The 20,398-nt window shown below is 45.1% G+C and overlaps 28 non-coding genes across 28 annotated transcripts; all 28 read right to left on the bottom strand.

The window, feature by feature from the left end:
• Positions 1 to 807: 807 nt before the first annotated feature.
• Positions 808 to 881, bottom strand: trnat-ugu (transfer RNA threonine (anticodon UGU)). The gene has a single exon. It is a non-coding gene; the product is annotated as a tRNA-Thr (tRNA).
• Positions 882 to 1,283: 402 nt separating this feature from the next.
• On the bottom strand, positions 1,284 to 1,373 carry trnar-ucu (transfer RNA arginine (anticodon UCU)). The gene is given in 2 exon segments: positions 1,284 to 1,319; positions 1,337 to 1,373. It is a non-coding gene; the product is annotated as a tRNA-Arg (tRNA).
• A 1,263-nt stretch (positions 1,374 to 2,636) lies between these two features.
• trnat-ugu (transfer RNA threonine (anticodon UGU)) lies at positions 2,637 to 2,710 on the bottom strand. The gene has a single exon. It is a non-coding gene; the product is annotated as a tRNA-Thr (tRNA).
• A 227-nt stretch (positions 2,711 to 2,937) lies between these two features.
• Positions 2,938 to 3,011, bottom strand: trnat-agu (transfer RNA threonine (anticodon AGU)). The gene has a single exon. It is a non-coding gene; the product is annotated as a tRNA-Thr (tRNA).
• Positions 3,012 to 3,112: 101 nt separating this feature from the next.
• trnar-ucu (transfer RNA arginine (anticodon UCU)) lies at positions 3,113 to 3,202 on the bottom strand. The gene is given in 2 exon segments: positions 3,113 to 3,148; positions 3,166 to 3,202. It is a non-coding gene; the product is annotated as a tRNA-Arg (tRNA).
• A 1,263-nt stretch (positions 3,203 to 4,465) lies between these two features.
• Positions 4,466 to 4,539, bottom strand: trnat-ugu (transfer RNA threonine (anticodon UGU)). The gene has a single exon. It is a non-coding gene; the product is annotated as a tRNA-Thr (tRNA).
• Positions 4,540 to 4,766: 227 nt separating this feature from the next.
• trnat-agu (transfer RNA threonine (anticodon AGU)) lies at positions 4,767 to 4,840 on the bottom strand. Its single transcript has one exon. It is a non-coding gene; the product is annotated as a tRNA-Thr (tRNA).
• Positions 4,841 to 6,294: 1,454 nt separating this feature from the next.
• trnat-ugu (transfer RNA threonine (anticodon UGU)) lies at positions 6,295 to 6,368 on the bottom strand. Its single transcript has one exon. It is a non-coding gene; the product is annotated as a tRNA-Thr (tRNA).
• Positions 6,369 to 6,595: 227 nt separating this feature from the next.
• On the bottom strand, positions 6,596 to 6,669 carry trnat-agu (transfer RNA threonine (anticodon AGU)). The gene has a single exon. It is a non-coding gene; the product is annotated as a tRNA-Thr (tRNA).
• Positions 6,670 to 6,770: 101 nt separating this feature from the next.
• trnar-ucu (transfer RNA arginine (anticodon UCU)) lies at positions 6,771 to 6,860 on the bottom strand. Its single transcript is given in 2 exon segments — positions 6,771 to 6,806; positions 6,824 to 6,860. It is a non-coding gene; the product is annotated as a tRNA-Arg (tRNA).
• Positions 6,861 to 8,122: 1,262 nt separating this feature from the next.
• On the bottom strand, positions 8,123 to 8,196 carry trnat-ugu (transfer RNA threonine (anticodon UGU)). The gene has a single exon. It is a non-coding gene; the product is annotated as a tRNA-Thr (tRNA).
• Positions 8,197 to 8,423: 227 nt separating this feature from the next.
• On the bottom strand, positions 8,424 to 8,497 carry trnat-agu (transfer RNA threonine (anticodon AGU)). Its single transcript has one exon. It is a non-coding gene; the product is annotated as a tRNA-Thr (tRNA).
• Positions 8,498 to 8,598: 101 nt separating this feature from the next.
• trnar-ucu (transfer RNA arginine (anticodon UCU)) lies at positions 8,599 to 8,688 on the bottom strand. The gene is given in 2 exon segments: positions 8,599 to 8,634; positions 8,652 to 8,688. It is a non-coding gene; the product is annotated as a tRNA-Arg (tRNA).
• Positions 8,689 to 10,253: 1,565 nt separating this feature from the next.
• On the bottom strand, positions 10,254 to 10,327 carry trnat-agu (transfer RNA threonine (anticodon AGU)). Its single transcript has one exon. It is a non-coding gene; the product is annotated as a tRNA-Thr (tRNA).
• A 101-nt stretch (positions 10,328 to 10,428) lies between these two features.
• Positions 10,429 to 10,518, bottom strand: trnar-ucu (transfer RNA arginine (anticodon UCU)). Its single transcript is given in 2 exon segments — positions 10,429 to 10,464; positions 10,482 to 10,518. It is a non-coding gene; the product is annotated as a tRNA-Arg (tRNA).
• A 1,565-nt stretch (positions 10,519 to 12,083) lies between these two features.
• trnat-agu (transfer RNA threonine (anticodon AGU)) lies at positions 12,084 to 12,157 on the bottom strand. Its single transcript has one exon. It is a non-coding gene; the product is annotated as a tRNA-Thr (tRNA).
• A 101-nt stretch (positions 12,158 to 12,258) lies between these two features.
• On the bottom strand, positions 12,259 to 12,348 carry trnar-ucu (transfer RNA arginine (anticodon UCU)). The gene is given in 2 exon segments: positions 12,259 to 12,294; positions 12,312 to 12,348. It is a non-coding gene; the product is annotated as a tRNA-Arg (tRNA).
• A 1,565-nt stretch (positions 12,349 to 13,913) lies between these two features.
• On the bottom strand, positions 13,914 to 13,987 carry trnat-agu (transfer RNA threonine (anticodon AGU)). Its single transcript has one exon. It is a non-coding gene; the product is annotated as a tRNA-Thr (tRNA).
• A 101-nt stretch (positions 13,988 to 14,088) lies between these two features.
• Positions 14,089 to 14,178, bottom strand: trnar-ucu (transfer RNA arginine (anticodon UCU)). Its single transcript is given in 2 exon segments — positions 14,089 to 14,124; positions 14,142 to 14,178. It is a non-coding gene; the product is annotated as a tRNA-Arg (tRNA).
• A 1,263-nt stretch (positions 14,179 to 15,441) lies between these two features.
• trnat-ugu (transfer RNA threonine (anticodon UGU)) lies at positions 15,442 to 15,515 on the bottom strand. Its single transcript has one exon. It is a non-coding gene; the product is annotated as a tRNA-Thr (tRNA).
• A 227-nt stretch (positions 15,516 to 15,742) lies between these two features.
• Positions 15,743 to 15,816, bottom strand: trnat-agu (transfer RNA threonine (anticodon AGU)). Its single transcript has one exon. It is a non-coding gene; the product is annotated as a tRNA-Thr (tRNA).
• Positions 15,817 to 15,917: 101 nt separating this feature from the next.
• Positions 15,918 to 16,007, bottom strand: trnar-ucu (transfer RNA arginine (anticodon UCU)). Its single transcript is given in 2 exon segments — positions 15,918 to 15,953; positions 15,971 to 16,007. It is a non-coding gene; the product is annotated as a tRNA-Arg (tRNA).
• Positions 16,008 to 17,270: 1,263 nt separating this feature from the next.
• Positions 17,271 to 17,344, bottom strand: trnat-ugu (transfer RNA threonine (anticodon UGU)). The gene has a single exon. It is a non-coding gene; the product is annotated as a tRNA-Thr (tRNA).
• A 227-nt stretch (positions 17,345 to 17,571) lies between these two features.
• On the bottom strand, positions 17,572 to 17,645 carry trnat-agu (transfer RNA threonine (anticodon AGU)). The gene has a single exon. It is a non-coding gene; the product is annotated as a tRNA-Thr (tRNA).
• Positions 17,646 to 17,746: 101 nt separating this feature from the next.
• On the bottom strand, positions 17,747 to 17,836 carry trnar-ucu (transfer RNA arginine (anticodon UCU)). Its single transcript is given in 2 exon segments — positions 17,747 to 17,782; positions 17,800 to 17,836. It is a non-coding gene; the product is annotated as a tRNA-Arg (tRNA).
• A 1,263-nt stretch (positions 17,837 to 19,099) lies between these two features.
• trnat-ugu (transfer RNA threonine (anticodon UGU)) lies at positions 19,100 to 19,173 on the bottom strand. Its single transcript has one exon. It is a non-coding gene; the product is annotated as a tRNA-Thr (tRNA).
• Positions 19,174 to 19,400: 227 nt separating this feature from the next.
• Positions 19,401 to 19,474, bottom strand: trnat-agu (transfer RNA threonine (anticodon AGU)). Its single transcript has one exon. It is a non-coding gene; the product is annotated as a tRNA-Thr (tRNA).
• A 101-nt stretch (positions 19,475 to 19,575) lies between these two features.
• trnak-uuu (transfer RNA lysine (anticodon UUU)) lies at positions 19,576 to 19,665 on the bottom strand. The gene is given in 2 exon segments: positions 19,576 to 19,611; positions 19,629 to 19,665. It is a non-coding gene; the product is annotated as a tRNA-Lys (tRNA).
• Between the last annotated feature and the right edge of the window lie 733 nt (positions 19,666 to 20,398).

Here is a 20,398-nt window from a genome sequence, read left to right as displayed (position 1 = left end):
TGTGGACCTCCTTTCTCTAAAGTAGACCGAAGGACAGTCGTTGATAGGAAGGCACGGCTTGGAATTCAACAGTCTGTTGACAAGTCCGGCCCTTTGACCAGCTGATACTGTGCACCCTAACGACACATGGCTTCAGGTCTACTGAAAACGGGAACACGTCAATCGTATTTTCTGCCCGGACCTCCTGCCTTTTCCAGTAGATCGGAGAGCAGAGCCTCTGAATGGAAGGAAACGCTGGGATTCGAACAATTCGCTTACAAGACGTGGTCCTTGGACAGCTATGCCAGGGCATCCTAAAATTGCACGGCTTTCTTTTGATTAAGACAGGTAACGGAAAGTTCAATCTTTTTGATGCCCTTCATGAAGGCCAAAGACCACAACCACTGATAGAAGGCACCACAGGGATTTCATCACGGAAGCTCCTACTTACAAGACAGGTGCTTGGGCCATGGACACCCTTGAGACTAAAGCCAGGCAAAAGACATGGCGCCCTAACAGGAAATGCTAAACAAATTAAGTCCTATCAGTGAAGGCTTTAGGGTAAAGGTTGTTCGTAAATCAAATTGGTCCGTTTTCCAAAAATATCAGAAAGTTATGACAGCATTCATAACAACCATGAATTATAAGAAGGTTGTATTTCATCCGATAAACAGACACAAAGACAGCCCCTAGCTGCCGTCAGACTGAGGTCAACGCTGGGATTTGAAAATCTATGTTTTGAGGGAGGATGAGTCACAGTGTGAAGAGATACAAAAATGTGACAAGAAAGCCACTGAGTGGAGGCCGAAGACGGCAAACATCATTAGAAGGCTCCACTGGGATTCGAACCCAGGATCTCCTGTTTACAAGACAGGCGCTTTGACCGGCTAAGCCATGGCGCCCCACAACGAAGTGCTTCTGGAGTTAAGTGCTATCAGTGAAGGCTTTATGCTCCAGGGCATCCATGAATTGGATTGGTCCGTTAGAGTGAAAACTAGAAAGTTTTGCCCAAAGTACGGGCCTTTGGCTGAAAATGGACCGCTGCCGTGACAACTCTGAATTTTCAGGATGTACCATATCTCAACTGAGAAACAGCCAAACAAATAGACCCTAGTTGACCATGTGATTAACGCTCCGCTGGGATTTGAACCCAGGATCTCCTGTTTACTAGACAGGCACTTTAACCAACTAAGCCACGGCGCCACTCTCCAGCTGCAGATTGTGGAAGGGTGAGTCACAGTATGAACAGGCACAACAATGTGAGATGAAAAGCTTTCAGCAGGGTCTTGGTAGCTAAAAGCCTTCGACTCTGGTGGGACTCGAACCCACAACCTTTGAATCACGTCAACTCACAATCTAGAAGTCCAATGCGCTATCCATTGCGCCACAGAGCCTACAACAAACCCTTTGATGTGTTGCTCACAATTCTGGGGAAAGACAGATTCCAGTTATTATTAGCTTTTGTATTTTTCAGCCCAAGAGTTACAATTACTATCTTGACCTTCTGCTCTTTACATATGCAAATTAGCACAATTGTCAAATGGAAAGCAGTTTTAGGATACGAATTCAGGATCTCCAGATGAAAGGACAGGAGCTTTCACCAGCTAATGCTGTGCAACCTAATGTCACATGTCTTCAGATCTTTTGAAAGCAGGAAAAGACTGTCATGTTTTCTTTTTGGACCTCCTGCCTTTTATGTAGAACGGAGAAAACGGCAACTAAAAGGATGGAATCGCTGGGACTTGAACAATCTGTTTACAAGACATGATCACTGAACAGCTATGCTAGGGCATCCTGAGACTCCATGGCTATATTTTAATATAACCAAGAACAAGAAAGTCAAACCTCCTTGTGGACCTCCTTTCTCTAAAGTAGACCGAAGGACAGTCGTTGATAGGAAGGCACGGCTTGGAATTCAACAGTCTGTTGACAAGTCCGGCCCTTTGACCAGCTGATACTGTGCACCCTAACGACACATGGCTTCAGGTCTACTGAAAACGGGAACACGTCAATCGTATTTTCTGCCCGGACTTCCTGCCTTTTCCAGTAGATCGGAGAGCAGAGCCTCTGAATGGAAGGAAACGCAGGGATTCGAACAATTCGCTTACAAGACGTGGTCCTTGGACAGCTATGCCAGGGCATCCTAAAATTGCACGGCTTTCTTTTGATTAAGACAGGTAACGGAAAGTTCAATCTTTTTGATGCCCTTCATGAAGGCCAAAGACCACAACCACTGATAGAAGGCACCACAGGGATTTCATCACGGAAGCTCCTACTTACAAGACAGGTGCTTGGGCCATGGACACCCTTGAGACTAAAGCCAGGCAAAAGACATGGCGCCCTAACAGGAAATGCTAAACAAATTAAGTCCTATCAGTGAAGGCTTTAGGGTAAAGGTTGTTCATAAATCAAATTGGTCCGTTTTCCAAAAATATCAGAAAGTTATGACAGCATTCATAACAACCATGAATTATAAGAAGGTTGTATTTCATCCGATAAACAGACACAAAGACAGCCCCTAGCTGCCGTCAGACTGAGATCAACGCTGGGATTTGAAAATCTATGTTTTGAGGGAGGATAAGTCACAGTGTGAAGAGATACAAAAATGTGACAAGAAAGCCACTGAGTGGAGGCCGAAAACGGCAAACATCGTTAGAAGGCACCACTGGGATTCGAACCCAGGATCTCCTGTTTACAAGACAGGCGCTTTGACCGGCTAAGCCATGGCGCCCCACAATGAAGTGCTTCTGGAGTTAAGTGCTATCAGTGAAGGCTTTATGCTCCAGGGCATCCATGAATTGGATTGGTCCGTTAGAGTGAAAACTAGAAAGTTTTGCCCAAAGTACGGGCCTTTGGCTGAAAATGTACTGCTGCCGTGACAACTCTGAATTTTCAGGATGTACCATATCTCAACTGAGAAACAGCCAAACAAACAGACCATAGTTGACCACATGATTAAGGCTCCGCTGGGATTCGAACCCAGGATCTCCTGTTTACTAGACAGGCGCTTTAACCAACTAAGCCACGGCGCCACTCTCCAGCTGCAGATTGTGGAAGGGTGAGTCACAGTATGAACAGGCACAACAATGTGAGATGAAAAGCTTTCAGCAGGGTCTTGGTAGCTAAAAGCCTTCGACTCTGGTGGGACTCGAACCCACAACCTTTGAATCACGTCAACTCACAATCTAGAAGTCCAATGCGCTATCCATTGCGCCACAGAGCCTACAACAAACCCTTTGATGTGTTGCTCACAATTCTGGGGAAAGACAGATTCCAGTTATTATTAGCTTTTGTATTTTTCAGCCCAAGAGTTACAATTACTATCTTGACCTTCTGCTCTTTACATATGCAAATTAGCACAATTGTCAAATGGAAAGCAGTTTTAGGATACGAATTCAGGATCTCCAGATGAAAGGACAGGAGCTTTCACCAGCTAATGCTGTGCAACCTAATGTCACATGTCTTCAGATCTTTTGAAAGCAGGAAAAGACTGTTATGTTTTCTTTTTGGACCTCCTGCCTTTTATGTAGAACGGAGAAAACGGCAACTAAAAGGATGGAATCGCTGGGACTTGAACAATCTGTTTACAAGACATGATCACTGAACAGCTATGCTAGGGCATCCTGAAACTCCATGGCTATATTTTAATATAACCAAGAACAAGAAAGTCAAACCTCCTTGTGGACCTCCTTTCTCTAAAGTAGACCGAAGGACAGTCGTTGATAGGAAGGCACGGCTTGGAATTCAACAGTCTGTTGACAAGTCCGGCCCTTTGACCAGCTGATACTGTGCACCCTAACGACACATGGCTTCAGGTCTACTGAAAACGGGAACACGTCAATCGTATTTTCTGCCCGGACCTCCTGCCTTTTCCAGTAGATCGGAGAGCAGAGCCTCTGAATGGAAGGAATCGCTGGGATTCAAACAATTCGCTTACAAGACGTGGTCCTTGGACAGCTATGCCAGGGCATCCTAAAATTGCACGGCTTTCTTTTGATTAAGACAGGTAACGGAAAGTTCAATCTTTTTGATAACCTTCATGAAGGCCAAAGACCACAACCACTAATAGAAGGCACCACAGGGATTTCATCACGGAAGCTCCTACTTACAAGACAGGTGCTTGGGCCATGGACACCCTTGAGACTAAAGCCAGGCAAAAGACATGGCGCCCTAACAGGAAATGCTAAACAAATTAAGTCCTATCAGTGAAGGCTTTAGGGTAAAGGTTGTTCATAAATCAAATTGGTCCGTTTTCCAAAAATATCAGAAAGTTATGACAGCATTCATAACAACCATGAATTATAAGAAGGTTGTATTTCATCCGATAAACAGACACAAAGACAGCCCCTAGCTGCTGTCAGACTGAGGTCAACGCTGGGATTTGAAAATCTATGTTTTGAGGGAGGATGAGTCACAGTGTGAAGAGATACAAAAATGTGACAAGAAAGCCACTGAGTGGAGGCCGAAGACGGCAAACATTGTTAGAAAGCACCACTGGGATTCGAACCCAGGATCTCCTGTTTACAAGACAGGCGCTTTGACCGGCTAAGCCATGGCGCCCCACAATGAAGTGCTTCTGGAGTTAAGTGCTATCAGTGAAGGCTTTATGCTCCAGGGCATCCATGAATTGGATTGGTCCGTTAGAGTGAAAACTAGAAAGTTTTGCCCAAAGTACGGGCCTTTGGCTGAAAATGTACCGCTGCCGTGACAACTCTGAATTTTCAGGATGTACCATATCTCAACTGAGAAACAGCCAAACAAACAGACCCTAGTTGACCACGTGATTAAGGCTCCGCTGGGATTCGAACCCAGGATCTCCTGTTTACTAGACAGGCGCTATAACCAACTAAGCCACGGCGCCACTCTCCAGCTGCAGATTGTGGAAGGGTGAGTCACAGTATGAACAGGCACAACAATGTGAGATGAAAAGCTTTCAGCAGGGTCTTGGTAGCTAAAAGCCTTCGACTCTGGTGGGACTCGAACCCACAACCTTTGAATCACGTCAACTCACAACCTAGAAGTCCAATGCGCTATCCATTGCGCCAAAGAGCCTACGACAAACCCTTTGATGTGTTGCTCACAATTCTGGGGAAAGACAGATTCCAGTTATTATTAGCTTTTGTATTTTTCAGCCCAAGAGTTACAATTACTATCTTGACCTTCTGCTCTTTACATATGCAAATTAGCACAATTGTCAAATGGAAAGCAGTTTTAGGATACGAATTCAGGATCTCCAGATGAAAGGACAGGAGCTTTCACCAGCTAATGCTGTGCAACCTAATGTCACATGTCTTCAGATCTTTTGAAAGCAGGAAAAGACTGTCATGTTTTCTTTTTGGACCTCCTGCCTTTTATGTAGAACGGAGAAAACGGCAACTAAAAGGATGGAATCGCTGGGACTTGAACAATCTGTTTACAAGACATGATCACTGAACAGCTATGCTAGGGCATCCTGAGACTCCATGGCTATATTTTAATATAACCAAGAACAAGAAAGTCAAACCTCCTTGTGGACCTCCTTTCTCTAAAGTAGACCGAAGGACAGTCGTTGATAGGAAGGCACGGCTTGGAATTCAACAGTCTGTTGACAAGTCCGGCCCTTTGACCAGCTGATACTGTGCACCCTAACGACACATGGCTTCAGGTCTACTGAAAACGGGAACACGTCAATCGTATTTTCTGCCCGGACTTCCTGCCTTTTCCAGTAGATCGGAGAGCAGAGCCTCTGAATGGAAGGAAACGCAGGGATTCGAACAATTCGCTTACAAGACGTGGTCCTTGGACAGCTATGCCAGGGCATCCTAAAATTGCACGGCTTTCTTTTGATTAAGACAGGTAACGGAAAGTTCAATCTTTTTGATGCCCTTCATGAAGGCCAAAGACCACAACCACTGATAGAAGGCACCACAGGGATTTCATCACGGAAGCTCCTACTTACAAGACAGGTGCTTGGGCCATGGACACCCTTGAGACTAAAGCCAGGCAAAAGACATGGCGCCCTAACAGGAAATGCTAAACAAATTAAGTCCTATCAGTGAAGGCTTTAGGGTAAAGGTTGTTCATAAATCAAATTGGTCCGTTTTCCAAAAATATCAGAAAGTTATGACAGCATTCATAACAACCATGAATTATAAGAAGGTTGTATTTCATCCGATAAACAGACACAAAGACAGCCCCTAGCTGCCGTCAGACTGAGGTCAACGCTGGGATTTGAAAATCTATGTTTTGAGGGAGGATAAGTCACAGTGTGAAGAGATACAAAAATGTGACAAGAAAGCCACTGAGTGGAGGCCGAAAACGGCAAACATCGTTAGAAGGCACCACTGGGATTCGAACCCAGGATCTCCTGTTTACAAGACAGGCGCTTTGACCGGCTAAGCCATGGCGCCCCACAACGAAGTGCTTCTGGAGTTAAGTGCTATCAGTGAAGGCTTTATGCTCCAGGGCATCCATGAATTGGATTGGTCCGTTAGAGTGAAAACTAGAAAGTTTTGCCCAAAGTACGGGCCTTTGGCTGAAAATGTACCGCTGCCGTGACAACTCTGAATTTTCAGGATGTACCATATCTCAACTGAGAAACAGCCAAACAAACAGACCATAGTTGACCACGTGATTAAGGCTCCGCTGGGATTCGAACCCAGGATCTCCTGTTTACTAGACAGGCGCTTTAACCAACTAAGCCACGGCGCCACTCTCCAGCTGCAGATTGTGGAAGGGTGAGTCACAGTATGAACAGGCACAACAATGTGAGATGAAAAGCTTTCAGCAGGGTCTTGGTAGCTAAAAGCCTTCGACTCTGGTGGGACTCGAACCCACAACCTTTGAATCACGTCAACTCACAATCTAGAAGTCCAATGCGCTATCCATTGCGCCACAGAGCCTACAACAAACCCTTTGATGTGTTGCTCACAATTCTGGGGAAAGACAGATTCCAGTTATTATTAGCTTTTGTATTTTTCAGCCCAAGAGTTACAATTACTATCTTGACCTTCTGCTCTTTACATATGCAAATTAGCACAATTGTCAAATGGAAAGCAGTTTTAGGATACGAATTCAGGATCTCCAGATGAAAGGACAGGAGCTTTCACCAGCTAATGCTGTGCAACCTAATGTCACATGTCTTCAGATCTTTTGAAAGCAGGAAAAGACTGTCATGTTTTCTTTTTGGACCTCCTGCCTTTTATGTAGAACGGAGAAAACGGCAACTAAAAGGATGGAATCGCTGGGACTTGAACAATCTGTTTACAAGACATGATCACTGAACAGCTATGCTAGGGCATCCTGAAACTCCATGGCTATATTTTAATATAACCAAGAACAAGAAAGTCAAACCTCCTTGTGGACCTCCTTTCTCTAAAGTAGACCGAAGGACAGTCGTTGATAGGAAGGCACGGCTTGGAATTCAACAGTCTGTTGACAAGTCCGGCCCTTTGACCAGCTGATACTGTGCACCCTAACGACACATGGCTTCAGGTCTACTGAAAACGGGAACACGTCAATCGTATTTTCTGCCCGGACTTCCTGCCTTTTCCAGTAGATCGGAGAGCAGAGCCTCTGAATGGAAGGAAACGCTGGGATTCGAACAATTCGCTTACAAGACGTGGTCCTTGGACAGCTATGCCAGGGCATCCTAAAATTGCACGGCTTTCTTTTGATTAAGACAGGTAACGGAAAGTTCAATCTTTTTGATGCCCTTCATGAAGGCCAAAGACCACAACCACTGATAGAAGGCACCACAGGGATTTCATCACGGAAGCTCCTACTTACAAGACAGGTGCTTGGGCCATGGACACCCTTGAGACTAAAGCCAGGCAAAAGACATGGCGCCCTAACAGGAAATGCTAAACAAATTAAGTCCTATCAGTGAAGGCTTTAGGGTAAAGGTTGTTCATAAATCAAATTGGTCCGTTTTCCAAAAATATCAGAAAGTTATGACAGCATTCATAACAACCATGAATTATAAGAAGGTTGTATTTCATCCGATAAACAGACACAAAGACAGCCCCTAGCTGCCGTCAGACTGAGGTCAACGCTGGGATTTGAAAATCTATGTTTTGAGGGAGGATGAAAACAGTGTGAAGAGATACAAAAATGTGACAAGAAAGCCACTGAGTGGAGGCCGAAGACGGCAAACATCGTTAGAAGGCACCACTGGGATTCGAACCCAGGATCTCCTGTTTACAAGACAGGCGCTTTGACCGGCTAAGCCATGGCGCCCCACAACGAAGTGCTTCTGGAGTTAAGTGCTATCAGTGAAGGCTTTATGCTCCAGGGCATCCATGAATTGGATTGGTCCGTTAGAGTGAAAACTAGAAAGTTTTGCCCAAAGTACGGGCCTTTGGCTGAAAATGGACCGCTGCCGTGACAACTCTGAATTTTCAGGATGTACCATATCTCAACTGAGAAACAGCCAAACAAACGGACCCTAGTTGACCATGTGATTAAGGCTCCGCTGGGATTCGAACCCAGGATCTCCTGTTTACTAGACAGGCGCTTTAACCAACTAAGCCACGGCGCCACTCTCCAGCTGCAGATTGTGGAAGGGTGAGTCACAGTATGAACAGGCACAACAATGTGAGATGAAAAGCTTTCAGCAGGGTCTTGGTAGCTAAATGCCTTCGACTCTGGTGGGACTCGAACCCACAACCTTTGAATCACGTCAACTCACAATCTAGAAGTCCAATGCGCTATCCATTGCGCCACAGAGCCTACAACAAACCCTTTGATGTGTTGCTCACAATTCTGGGGAAAGACAGATTCCAGTTATTATTAGCTTTTGTATTTTTCAGCCCAAGAGTTACAATTACTATTTTGACCTTCTGCTCTTTACATATGCAAATTAGCGCAATTGTCAAATGGAAAGCAGTTTTAGGATACGAATTCAGGATCTCCAGATGAAAGGACAGGAGCTTTCACCAGCTAATGCTGTGCAACCTAATGTCACATGTCTTCAGATCTTTTGAAAGCAGGAACAAGACTGTCATGTTTTCTTTTTGGACCTCCTGCCTTTTATGTAGAACGGAGAAAACGGCAACTAAAAGGATGGAATCGCTGGGACTTGAACAATCTGTTTACAAGACATGATCACTGAACAGCTATGCTAGGGCATCCTGAAACTCCATGGCTATATTTTAATATAACCAAGAACAAGAAAGTCAAACCTCCTTGTGGACCTCCTTTCTCTAAAGTAGACCGAAGGACAGTCGTTGATAGGAAGGCACGGCTTGGAATTCAACAGTCTGTTGACAAGTCCGGCCCTTTGATCAGCTGATACTGTGCACCCTAACGACACATGGCTTCAGGTCTACTGAAAACGGGAACACGTCAATCGTATTTTCTGCCCGGACCTCCTGCCTTTTCCAGTAGATCGGAGAGCAGAGCCTCTGAATGGAAGGAAACGCTGGGATTCGAACAATTCGCTTACAAGACGTGGTCCTTGGACAGCTATGCCAGGGCATCCTAAAATTGCACGGCTTTCTTTTGATTTAGACGGGTAACGGAAAGTTCAATCTTTTTGATGCCCTTCATGAAGGCCAAAGACCACAACCACTGATAGAAGGCACCACAGGGATTTCATCACGGAAGCTCCTACTTACAAGACAGGTGCTTGGGCCATGGACACCCTTGAGACTAAAGCCAGGCAAAAGACATGGCGCCCTAACAGGAAATGCTAAACAAATTAAGTCCCATCACTGAAGGCTTTAGGGTAAAGGTTGTTCATAAATTAAATTGGTCCGTTTTCCAAAAATATCAGAAAGTTATGACAGCATTCATAACAACCATGAATTATAAGAAGGTTGTATTTTATCCGATAAACAGACACAAAGACAGCCCCTAGCTGCCGTCAGACTGAGGTCAACGCTGGGATTTGAAAATCTATGTTTTGAGGGAGGATGAGTCACAGTGTGAAGAGATACAAAAATGTGACAAGAAAGCCACTGAGTGGAGGCCGAAGATGGCAAACATCGTTAGAAGGCACCACTGGGATTCGAACCCAGGATCTTCTGTTTACAAGACAGGGGCTTTGACCGGCTAAGCCATGGCGCCCCACAACGAAGTGCTTCTGGAGTTAAGTGCTATCAGTGAAGGCTTTATGCTCCAGGGCATCCATGAATTGGATTGGTCCGTTAGAGTGAAAACTAGAAAGTTTTGCCCAAAGTACGGGCCTTTGGCTGAAAATGGACCGCTGCCGTGACAACTCTGAATTTTCAGGATGTACCATATCTCAACTGAGAAACAGCCAAACAAACAGACCCTAGTTGACCACGTGATAAAGGCTCCGCTGGGATTCGAACCCAGGATCTCCTGTTTACTAGACAGGCGCTTTAACCAACTAAGCCACGACGCCACTCTCCAGCTGCAGATTGTGGAAGGGTGAGTCACAGTATGAACAGGCACAACAATGTGAGATGATACGCTTTCAGCAGGGTCTTGGTAGCTAAAAGCCTTCGACTCTGGTGGGACTCGAACCCACAACCTTTGAATCACGTCAAGTCACAATCTAGAAGTCCAATGCGCTATCCATTGCGCCACAGAGCCTACAACAAACCCTTTGATGTGTTGCTCACAATTCTGGGGAAAGACAGATTCCAGTTATTATTAGCTTTTGTATTTTTCAGCCCAAGAGTTACAATTACTATCTTGACCTTCTGCTCTTTACATATGCAAATTAGCACAATTGTCAAATGGAAAGCAGTTTTAGGATACGAATTCAGGATCTCCAGATGAAAGGACAGGAGCTTTCACCAGCTAATGCTGTGCAACCTAATGTCACATGTCTTCAGATCTTTTGAAAGCAGGAACAAGACTGTCATGTTTTCTTTTTGGACCTCCTGCCTTTTATGTAGAACGGAGAAAACGGCAACTAAAAGGATGGAATCGCTGGGACTTGAACAATCTGTTTACAAGACATGATCACTGAACAGCTATGCTAGGGCATCCTGAAACTCCATGGCTATATTTTAATATAACCAAGAACAAGAAAGTCAAACCTCCTTGTGGACCTCCTTTCTCTAAAGTAGACCGAAGGACAGTCGTTGATAGGAAGGCACGGCTTGGAATTCAACAGTCTGTTGACAAGTCCGGCCCTTTGACCAGCTGATACTGTGCACCCTAACGACACATGGCTTCAGGTCTACTGAAAACGGGAACACGTCAATCGTATTTTCTGCCCGGACCTCCTGCCTTTTCCAGTAGATCGGAGAGCAGAGCCTCTGAATGGAAGGAAACGCTGGGATTCGAACAATTCGCTTACAAGACGTGGTCCTTGGACAGCTATGCCAGGGCATCCTAAAATTGCACGGCTTTCTTTTGAATAAGACAGGTAACGGAAAGTTCAATCTTTTTGATGCCCTTCATGAAGGCCAAAGACCACAACCACTGATAGAAGGCACCACAGGGATTTCATCACGGAAGCTCCTACTTACAAGACAGGTGCTTGGGCCATGGACACCCTTGAGACTAAAGCCAGGCAAAAGACATGGCGCCCTAACAGGAAATGCTAAACAAATTAAGTCCCATCACTGAAGGCTTTAGGGTAAAGGTTGTTCATAAATTAAATTGGTCCGTTTTCCAAAAATATCAGAAAGTTATGACAGCATTCATAACAACCATGAATTATAAGAAGGTTGTATTTCATCCGATAAACAGACACAAAGACAGCCCCTAGCTGCCGTCAGACTGAGGTCAACGCTGGGATTTGAAAATCTATGTTTTGAGGGAGGATGAGTCACAGTGTGAAGAGATACAAAAATGTGACAAGAAAGCCACTGAGTGGAGGCCGAAGACGGCAAACATCGTTAGAAGGCACCACTGGGATTCGAACCCAGGATCTTCTGTTTACAAGACAGGGGCTTTGACCGGCTAAGCCATGGCGCCCCACAATGAAGTGCTTCTGGAGTTAAGTGCTATCAGTGAAGGCTTTATGCTCCAGGGCATCCATGAATTGGATTGGTCCGTTAGAGTGAAAACTAGAAAGTTTTGCCCAAAGTACGGGCCTTTGGCTGAAAATGGACCGCTGCCGTGACAACTCTGAATTTTTAGGATGTACCATATCTCAACTGAGAAACAGCCAAACAAACAGACCCTAGTTGACCACGTGATAAAGGCTCCGCTGGGATTCGAACCCAGGATCTCCTGTTTACTAGACAGGCGCTTTAACCAACTAAGCCACGGCGCCACTCTCCAGCTGCAGATTGTGGAAGGGTGAGTCACAGTATGAACAGGCACAACAATGTGAGATGATACGCTTTCAGCAGGGTCTTGGTAGCTAAAAGCCTTCGACTCTGGTGGGACTCGAACCCACAACCTTTGAATCACGTCAAGTCACAATCTAGAAGTCCAATGCGCTATCCATTGCGCCACAGAGCCTACAACAAACCCTTTGATGTGTTGCTCACAATTCTGGGGAAAGACAGATTCCAGTTATTATTAGCTTTTGTATTTTTCAGCCCAAGAGTTACAATTACTATCTTGACCTTCTGCTCTTTACATATGCAAATTAGCACAATTGTCAAATGGAAAGCAGTTTTAGGATACGAATTCAGGATCTCCAGATGAAAGGACAGGAGCTTTCACCAGCTAATGCTGTGCAACCTAATGTCACATGTCTTCAGATCTTTTGAAAGCAGGAACAAGACTGTCATGTTTTCTTTTTGGACCTCCTGCCTTTTATGTAGAACGGAGAAAACGGCAACTAAAAGGATGGAATCGCTGGGACTTGAACAATCTGTTTACAAGACATGATCACTGAACAGCTATGCTAGGGCATCCTGAAACTCCATGGCTATATTTTAATATAACCAAGAACAAGAAAGTCAAACCTCCTTGTGGACCTCCTTTCTCTAAAGTAGACCGAAGGACAGTCGTTGATAGGAAGGCACGGCTTGGAATTCAACAGTCTGTTGACAAGTCCGGCCCTTTGACCAGCTGATACTGTGCACCCTAACGACACATGGCTTCAGGTCTACTGAAAACGGGAACACGTCAATCGTATTTTCTGCCCGGACCTCCTGCCTTTTCCAGTAGATCGGAGAGCAGAGCCTCTGAATGGAAGGAAACGCTGGGATTCGAACAATTCGCTTACAAGACGTGGTCCTTGGACAGCTATGCCAGGGCATCCTAAAATTGCACGGCTTTCTTTTGAATAAGACAGGTAACGGAAAGTTCAATCTTTTTGATGCCCTTCATGAAGGCCAAAGACCACAACCACTGATAGAAGGCACCACAGGGATTTCATCACGGAAGCTCCTACTTACAAGACAGGTGCTTGGGCCATGGACACCCTTGAGACTAAAGCCAGGCAAAAGACATGGCGCCCTAACAGGAAATGCTAAACAAATTAAGTCCCATCACTGAAGGCTTTAGGGTAAAGGTTGTTCATAAATTAAATTGGTCCGTTTTCCAAAAATATCAGAAAGTTATGACAGCATTCATAACAACCATGAATTATAAGAAGGTTGTATTTCATCCGATAAACAGACACAAAGACAGCCCCTAGCTGCCGTCAGACTGAGGTCAACGCTGGGATTTGAAAATCTATGTTTTGAGGGAGGATGAGTCACAGTGTGAAGAGATACAAAAATGTGACAAGAAAGCCACTGAGTGGAGGCCGAAGACGGCAAACATCGTTAGAAGGCACCACTGGGATTCGAACCCAGGATCTTCTGTTTACAAGACAGGGGCTTTGACCGGCTAAGCCATGGCGCCCCACAACGAAGTGCTTCTGGAGTTAAGTGCTATCAGTGAAGGCTTTATGCTCCAGGGCATCCATGAATTGGATTGGTCCGTTAGAGTGAAAACTAGAAAGTTTTGCCCAAAGTACGGGCCTTTGGCTGAAAATGGACCGCTGCCGTGACAACTCTGAATTTTCAGGATGTACCATATCTCAACTGAGAAACAGCCAAACAAACAGACCCTAGTTGACCACGTGATAAAGGCTCCGCTGGGATTCGAACCCAGGATCTCCTGTTTACTAGACAGGCGCTTTAACCAACTAAGCCACGGCGCCACTCTCCAGCTGCAGATTGTGGAAGGGTGAGTCACAGTATGAACAGGCACAACAATGTGAGATGATACGCTTTCAGCAGGGTCTTGGTAGCTAAAAGCCTTCGACTCTGGTGGGACTCGAACCCACAACCTTTGAATCACGTCAAGTCACAATCTAGAAGTCCAATGCGCTATCCATTGCGCCACAGAGCCTACAACAAACCCTTTGATGTGTTGCTCACAATTCTGGGGAAAGACAGATTCCAGTTATTATTAGCTTTTGTATTTTTCAGCCCAAGAGTTACAATTACTATCTTGACCTTCTGCTCTTTACATATGCAAATTAGCACAATTGTCAAATGGAAAGCAGTTTTAGGATACGAATTCAGGATCTCCAGATGAAAGGACAGGAGCTTTCACCAGCTAATGCTGTGCAACCTAATGTCACATGTCTTCAGATCTTTTGAAAGCAGGAACAAGACTGTCATGTTTTCTTTTTGGACCTCCTGCCTTTTATGTAGAACGGAGAAAACGGCAACTAAAAGGATGGAATCGCTGGGACTTGAACAATCTGTTTACAAGACATGATCACTGAACAGCTATGCTAGGGCATCCTGAAACTCCATGGCTATATTTTAATATAACCAAGAACAAGAAAGTCAAACGTCCTTGTGGACCTCCTTTCTCTAAAGTAGACCGAAGGACAGTCGTTGATAGGAAGGCACGGCTTGGAATTCAACAGTCTGTTGACAAGTCCGGCCCTTTGACCAGCTGATACTGTGCACCCTAACGACACATGGCTTCAGGTCTACTGAAAACGGGAACACGTCAATCGTATTTTCTGCCCGGACCTCCTGCCTTTTCCAGTAGATCGGAGAGCAGAGCCTCTGAATGGAAGGAAACGCTGGGATTCGAACAATTCGCTTACAAGACGTGGTCCTTGGACAGCTATGCCAGGGCATCCTAAAATTGCACGGCTTTCTTTTGAATAAGACAGGTAACGGAAAGTTCAATCTTTTTGATGCCCTTCATGAAGGCCAAAGACCACAACCACTGATAGAAGGCACCACAGGGATTTCATCACGGAAGCTCCTACTTACAAGACAGGTGCTTGGGCCATGGACACCCTTGAGACTAAAGCCAGGCAAAAGACATGGCGCCCTAACAGGAAATGCTAAACAAATTAAGTCCTATCACTGAAGGCTTTAGGGTAAAGGTTGTTCATAAATCAAATTGGTCCGTTTTCCAAAAATATCAGAAAGTTATGACAGCATTCATAACAACCATGAATTATAAGAAGGTTGTATTTCATCCGATAAACAGACACAAAGACAGCCCCTAGCTGCCGTCAGACTGAGGTCAACGCTGGGATTTGAAAATCTATGTTTTGAGGGAGGATGAAAACAGTGTGAAGAGATACAAAAATGTGACAAGAAAGCCACTGAGTGGAGGCCGAAGACGGCAAACATCGTTAGAAGGCACCACTGGGATTCGAACCCAGGATCTCCTGTTTACAAGACAGGCGCTTTGACCGGCTAAGCCATGGCGCCCCACAACGAAGTGCTTCTGGAGTTAAGTGCTATCAGTGAAGGCTTTATGCTCCAGGGCATCCATGAATTGGATTGGTCCGTTAGAGTGAAAACTAGAAAGTTTTGCCCAAAGTACGGGCCTTTGGCTGAAAATGGACCGCTGCCGTGACAACTCTGAATTTTCAGGATGTACCATATCTCAACTGAGAAACAGCCAAACAAACAGACCCTAGTTGACCACGTGATAAAGGCTCCGCTGGGATTCGAACCCAGGATCTCCTGTTTACTAGACAGGCGCTTTAACCAACTAAGCCACGGCGCCACTCTCCAGCTGCAGATTGTGGAAGGGTGAGTCACAGTATGAACAGGCACAACAATGTGAGATGAAACGCTTTCAGCAGGGTCTTGGTAGCTAAAAGCCTTCGACTCTGGTGGGACTCGAACCCACAAACTTTGAATCACGTCAACTCACAATCTAGAAGTCCAATGCGCTATCCATTGCGCCACAGAGCCTACAACAAACCCTTTGATGTGTTGCTCACAATTCTGGGGAAAGACAGATTCCAGTTATTATTAGCTTTTGTATTTTTCAGCCCAAGAGTTACAATTACTATCTTGACCTTCTGCTCTTTACATATGCAAATTAGCACAATTGTCAAATGGAAAGCAGTTTTAGGATACGAATTCAGGATCTCCAGATGAAAGGACAGGAGCTTTCACCAGCTAATGCTGTGCAACCTAATGTCACATGTCTTCAGATCTTTTGAAAGCAGGAACAAGACTGTCATGTTTTCTTTTTGGACCTCCTGCCTTTTATGTAGAACGGAGAAAACGGCAACTAAAAGGATGGAATTGCTGGGAGTTGAACAACCTGTTTACAAGACATGATCACTGAACAGCTATGCTAGGGCATCCTGAAACTCCAAGGCTATATTTAAATATAACCAAGAACAAGAAAGTCAAACCTCCTTGTGGACCTCCTTTCTCTAAAGTAGACTGAAGAACAGTCGTTGATAGGAAGGCACGGCTTGGAATTCAACAGTCTGTTGACAAGTCTGGCCTTTTGACCAGCTGATACTGTGCACCCTAACGACACATGGCTTCAGGTCTACTGAAAACGGGAACACGTCAATCGTATTTTCTGCCCGGACCTCCTGCCTTTTCCAGTAGATCGGAGAGCAGAGCCTCTGAATGGAAGGAAACGCTGGGATTCGAACAATTCGCTTACAAGACGTGGTCCTTGGACAGCTATGCCAGGGCATCCTAAAATTGCACGGCTTTCTTTTGATTTAGACAGGTAACAGAAAGTTCAATCTTTTTGATGCCCTTCATGAAGGCCAAAGACCACAACCACTGATAGAAGGCACCACAGGGATTTCATCACGGAAGCTCCTACTTACAAGACAGGTGCTTGGGCCATGGACACCCTTGAGACTAAAGCCAGGCAAAAGACATGGCGCCCTAACAGGAAATGCTAAACAAATTAAGTCCTATCAGTGAAGGCTTTAGGGTAAAGGTTGTTCATAAATCAAATTGGTCCGTTTTCCAAAAATATCCGAAAGTTATGACAGCATTCATAACAACCATGAATTATAAGAAGGTTGTATTTCATCCGATAAACAGACACAAAGACAGCCCCTAGCTGCCGTCAGACTGAGGTCAACGCTGGGATTTGAAAATCTATGTTTTGAGGGAGGATAAGTCACGTGTGAAGAGATACAAAAATGTGACAAGAAAGCCACTGAGTGGAGGCTGAAGACGGCAAACATCGTTAGAAGGCACCACTGGGATTCGAACCCAGGATCTCCTGTTTACAAGACAGGCGCTTTGACCGGCTAAGCCATAGCGCCCCACAACGAAGTGCTTCTGGAGTTAAGTGCTATCAGTGAAGGCTTTATGCTCCAGGGCATCCATGAATTGGATTGGTCCGTTAGAGTGAAAACTAGAAAGTTTTGCCCAAAGTACGGGCCTTTGGCTGAAAATGGACTGCTGCCGTGACAACTCTGAATTTTCAGGATGTACCATATCTCAACTGAGAAACAGCCAAACAAACAGACCCTAGTTGACCACGTGATTAAGGCTCCGCTGGGATTCGAACCCAGGATCTCCTGTTCACTAGACAGGCGCTTTAACCAACTAAGCCACGGCGCCACTCTCCAGCTGCAGATTGCGGAAGGGTGAGTCACAGTATGAACAGGCAAAACAATGTGAGATGAAAAGCTTTCAGCAGGGTCTTGGTAGCTAAAAGCCTTCGACTCTGGTGGGACTCGAACCCACAACCTTTGAATCACGTCAACTCACAATCTAGAAGTCCAATGCGCTATCCATTGCGCCACAGAGCCTACAACAAGCCCTTTGATGTGTTGCTCACAATTCTGGGGAAAGACAGATTCCAGTTATTATTAGCTTTTGTATTTTTCAGCCCAAGAGTTACAATTACTATCTTGACCTTCTGCTCTTTACATATGCAAATTAGCACAATTGTCAAATGGAAAGCAGTTTTAGGATACGAATTCAGGATCTCCAGATGAAAGGACAGGAGCTTTCACCAGCTAATGCTGTGCAACCTAATGTCACATGTCTTCAGATCTTTTGAAAGCAGGAACAAGACTGTCATGTTTTCTTTTTGGACCTCCTGCCTTTTATGTAGAACGGAGAAAACGGCAACTAAAAGGATGGAATTGCTGGGAGTTGAACAACCTGTTTACAAGACATGATCACTGAACAGCTATGCTAGGGCATCCTGAAACTCCAAGGCTATATTTAAATATAACCAAGAACAAGAAAGTCAAACCTCCTTGTGGACCTCCTTTCTCTAAAGTAGACCGAAGAACAGTCGTTGATAGGAAGGCACGGCTTGGAATTCAACAGTCTGTTGACAAGTCTGGCCCTTTGACCAGCTGATACTGTGCACCCTAACCACACATGGCTTCAGGTCTACTGAAAACGGGAACACGTCAATCGTATTTTCTGCCCGGACCTCCTGCCTTTTCCAGTAGATCGGAGAGCAGAGCCTCTGAATGGAAGGAAACGCTGGGATTCGAACAATTCGCTTACAAGACGTGGTCCTTGGACAGCTATGCCAGGGCATCCTAAAATTGCACGGCTTTCTTTTGATTTAGACAGGTAACAGAAAGTTCAATCTTTTTGATGCCCTTCATGAAGGCCAAAGACCACAACCACTGATAGAAGGCACCACAGGGATTTCATCACGGAAGCTCCTACTTACAAGACAGGTGCTTGGGCCATGGACACCCTTGAGACTAAAGCCAGGCAAAAGACATGGCGCCCTAACAGGAAATGCTAAACAAATTAAGTCCTATCAGTGAAGGCTTTAGGGTAAAGGTTGTTCATAAATCAAATTGGTCCGTTTTCCAAAAATATCCGAAAGTTATGACAGCATTCATAACAACCATGAATTATAAGAAGGTTGTATTTCATCCGATAAACAGACACAAAGACAGCCCCTAGCTGCCGTCAGACTGAGGTCAACGCTGGGATTTGAAAATCTATGTTTTGAGGGAGGATAAGTCACGTGTGAAGAGATACAAAAATGTGACAAGAAAGCCACTGAGTGGAGGCTGAAGACGGCAAACATCGTTAGAAGGCACCACTGGGATTCGAACCCAGGATCTCCTGTTTACAAGACAGGCGCTTTGACCGGCTAAGCCATAGCGCCCCACAACGAAGTGCTTCTGGAGTTAAGTGCTATCAGTGAAGGCTTTATGCTCCAGGGCATCCATGAATTGGATTGGTCCGTTAGAGTGAAAACTAGAAAGTTTTGCCCAAAGTACGGGCCTTTGGCTGAAAATGGACCGCTGCCGTGACAACTCTGAATTTTCAGGATGTACCATATCTCAACTGAGAAACAGCCAAACAAACAGACCCTAGTTGACCACGTGATAAAGGCTCCGCTGGGATTCGAACCCAGGATCTCCTGTTTACTAGACAGGCGCTTTAACCAACTAAGCCACGGCGCCACTCTCCAGCTGCAGATTGTGGAAGGGTGAGTCACAGTATGAACAGGCACAACAATGTGAGATGAAACGCTTTCAGCAGGGTCTTGGTAGCTAAAAGCCTTCGACTCTGGTGGGACTCGAACCCACAATCTTTGAATCACGTCAAGTCACAATCTAAAAGTCCAATGCCCTATCCATTGCGCCACAGAGCCTACAACAAACCCTTTGATGTGTTGCTCACAATTCTGGGGAAAGACAGATTCCAGTTATTATTAGCTTTTGTATTTTTCAGCCCAAGAGTTACAATTACTATCTTGACCTTCTGCTCTTTACATATGCAAATTAGCACAATTGTCAAATGGAAAGCAGTTTTAGGATACGAATTCAGGATCTCCAGATGAAAGGACAGGAGCTTTCACCAGCTAATGCTGTGCAACCTAATGTCACATGTCTTCAGATCTTTTGAAAACAGGAACAAGACTGTCATGTTTTCTTTTTGGACCTCCTGCCTTTTATGTAGAACGGAGAAAACGGCAACTAAAAGGATGGAATCGCTGGGACTTGAACAATCTGTTTACAAGACATGATCACTGAACAGCTATGCTAGGGCATCCTGAAACTCCATGGCTATATTTTAATATAACCAAGAACAAGAAAGTCAAACGTCCTTGTGGACCTCCTTTCTCTAAAGTAGACCGAAGAACAGTCGTTGATAGGAAGGCACGGCTTGGAATTCAACAGTCTGTTGACAAGTCCGGCCCTTTGACCAGCTGATACTGTGCACCCTAACGACACATGGCTTCAGGTCTACTGAAAACGGGAACACGTCAATCGTATTTTCTGCCCGGACCTCCTGCCTTTTCCAGTAGATCGGAGAGCAGAGCCTCTGAATGTAAGGAAACGCTGGGATTCGAACAATTCGCTTACAAGACGTGGTCCTTGGAC

The sequence above is a fragment of the Misgurnus anguillicaudatus genome, chromosome 9 (assembly GCF_027580225.2).
Source record: "Misgurnus anguillicaudatus chromosome 9, ASM2758022v2, whole genome shotgun sequence".
NCBI lineage: Eukaryota > Metazoa > Chordata > Actinopteri > Cypriniformes > Cobitidae > Misgurnus > Misgurnus anguillicaudatus.
Note: the sequence above shows the minus strand (reverse complement) of the source record. Positions and strands in the feature narration are given on the sequence as shown.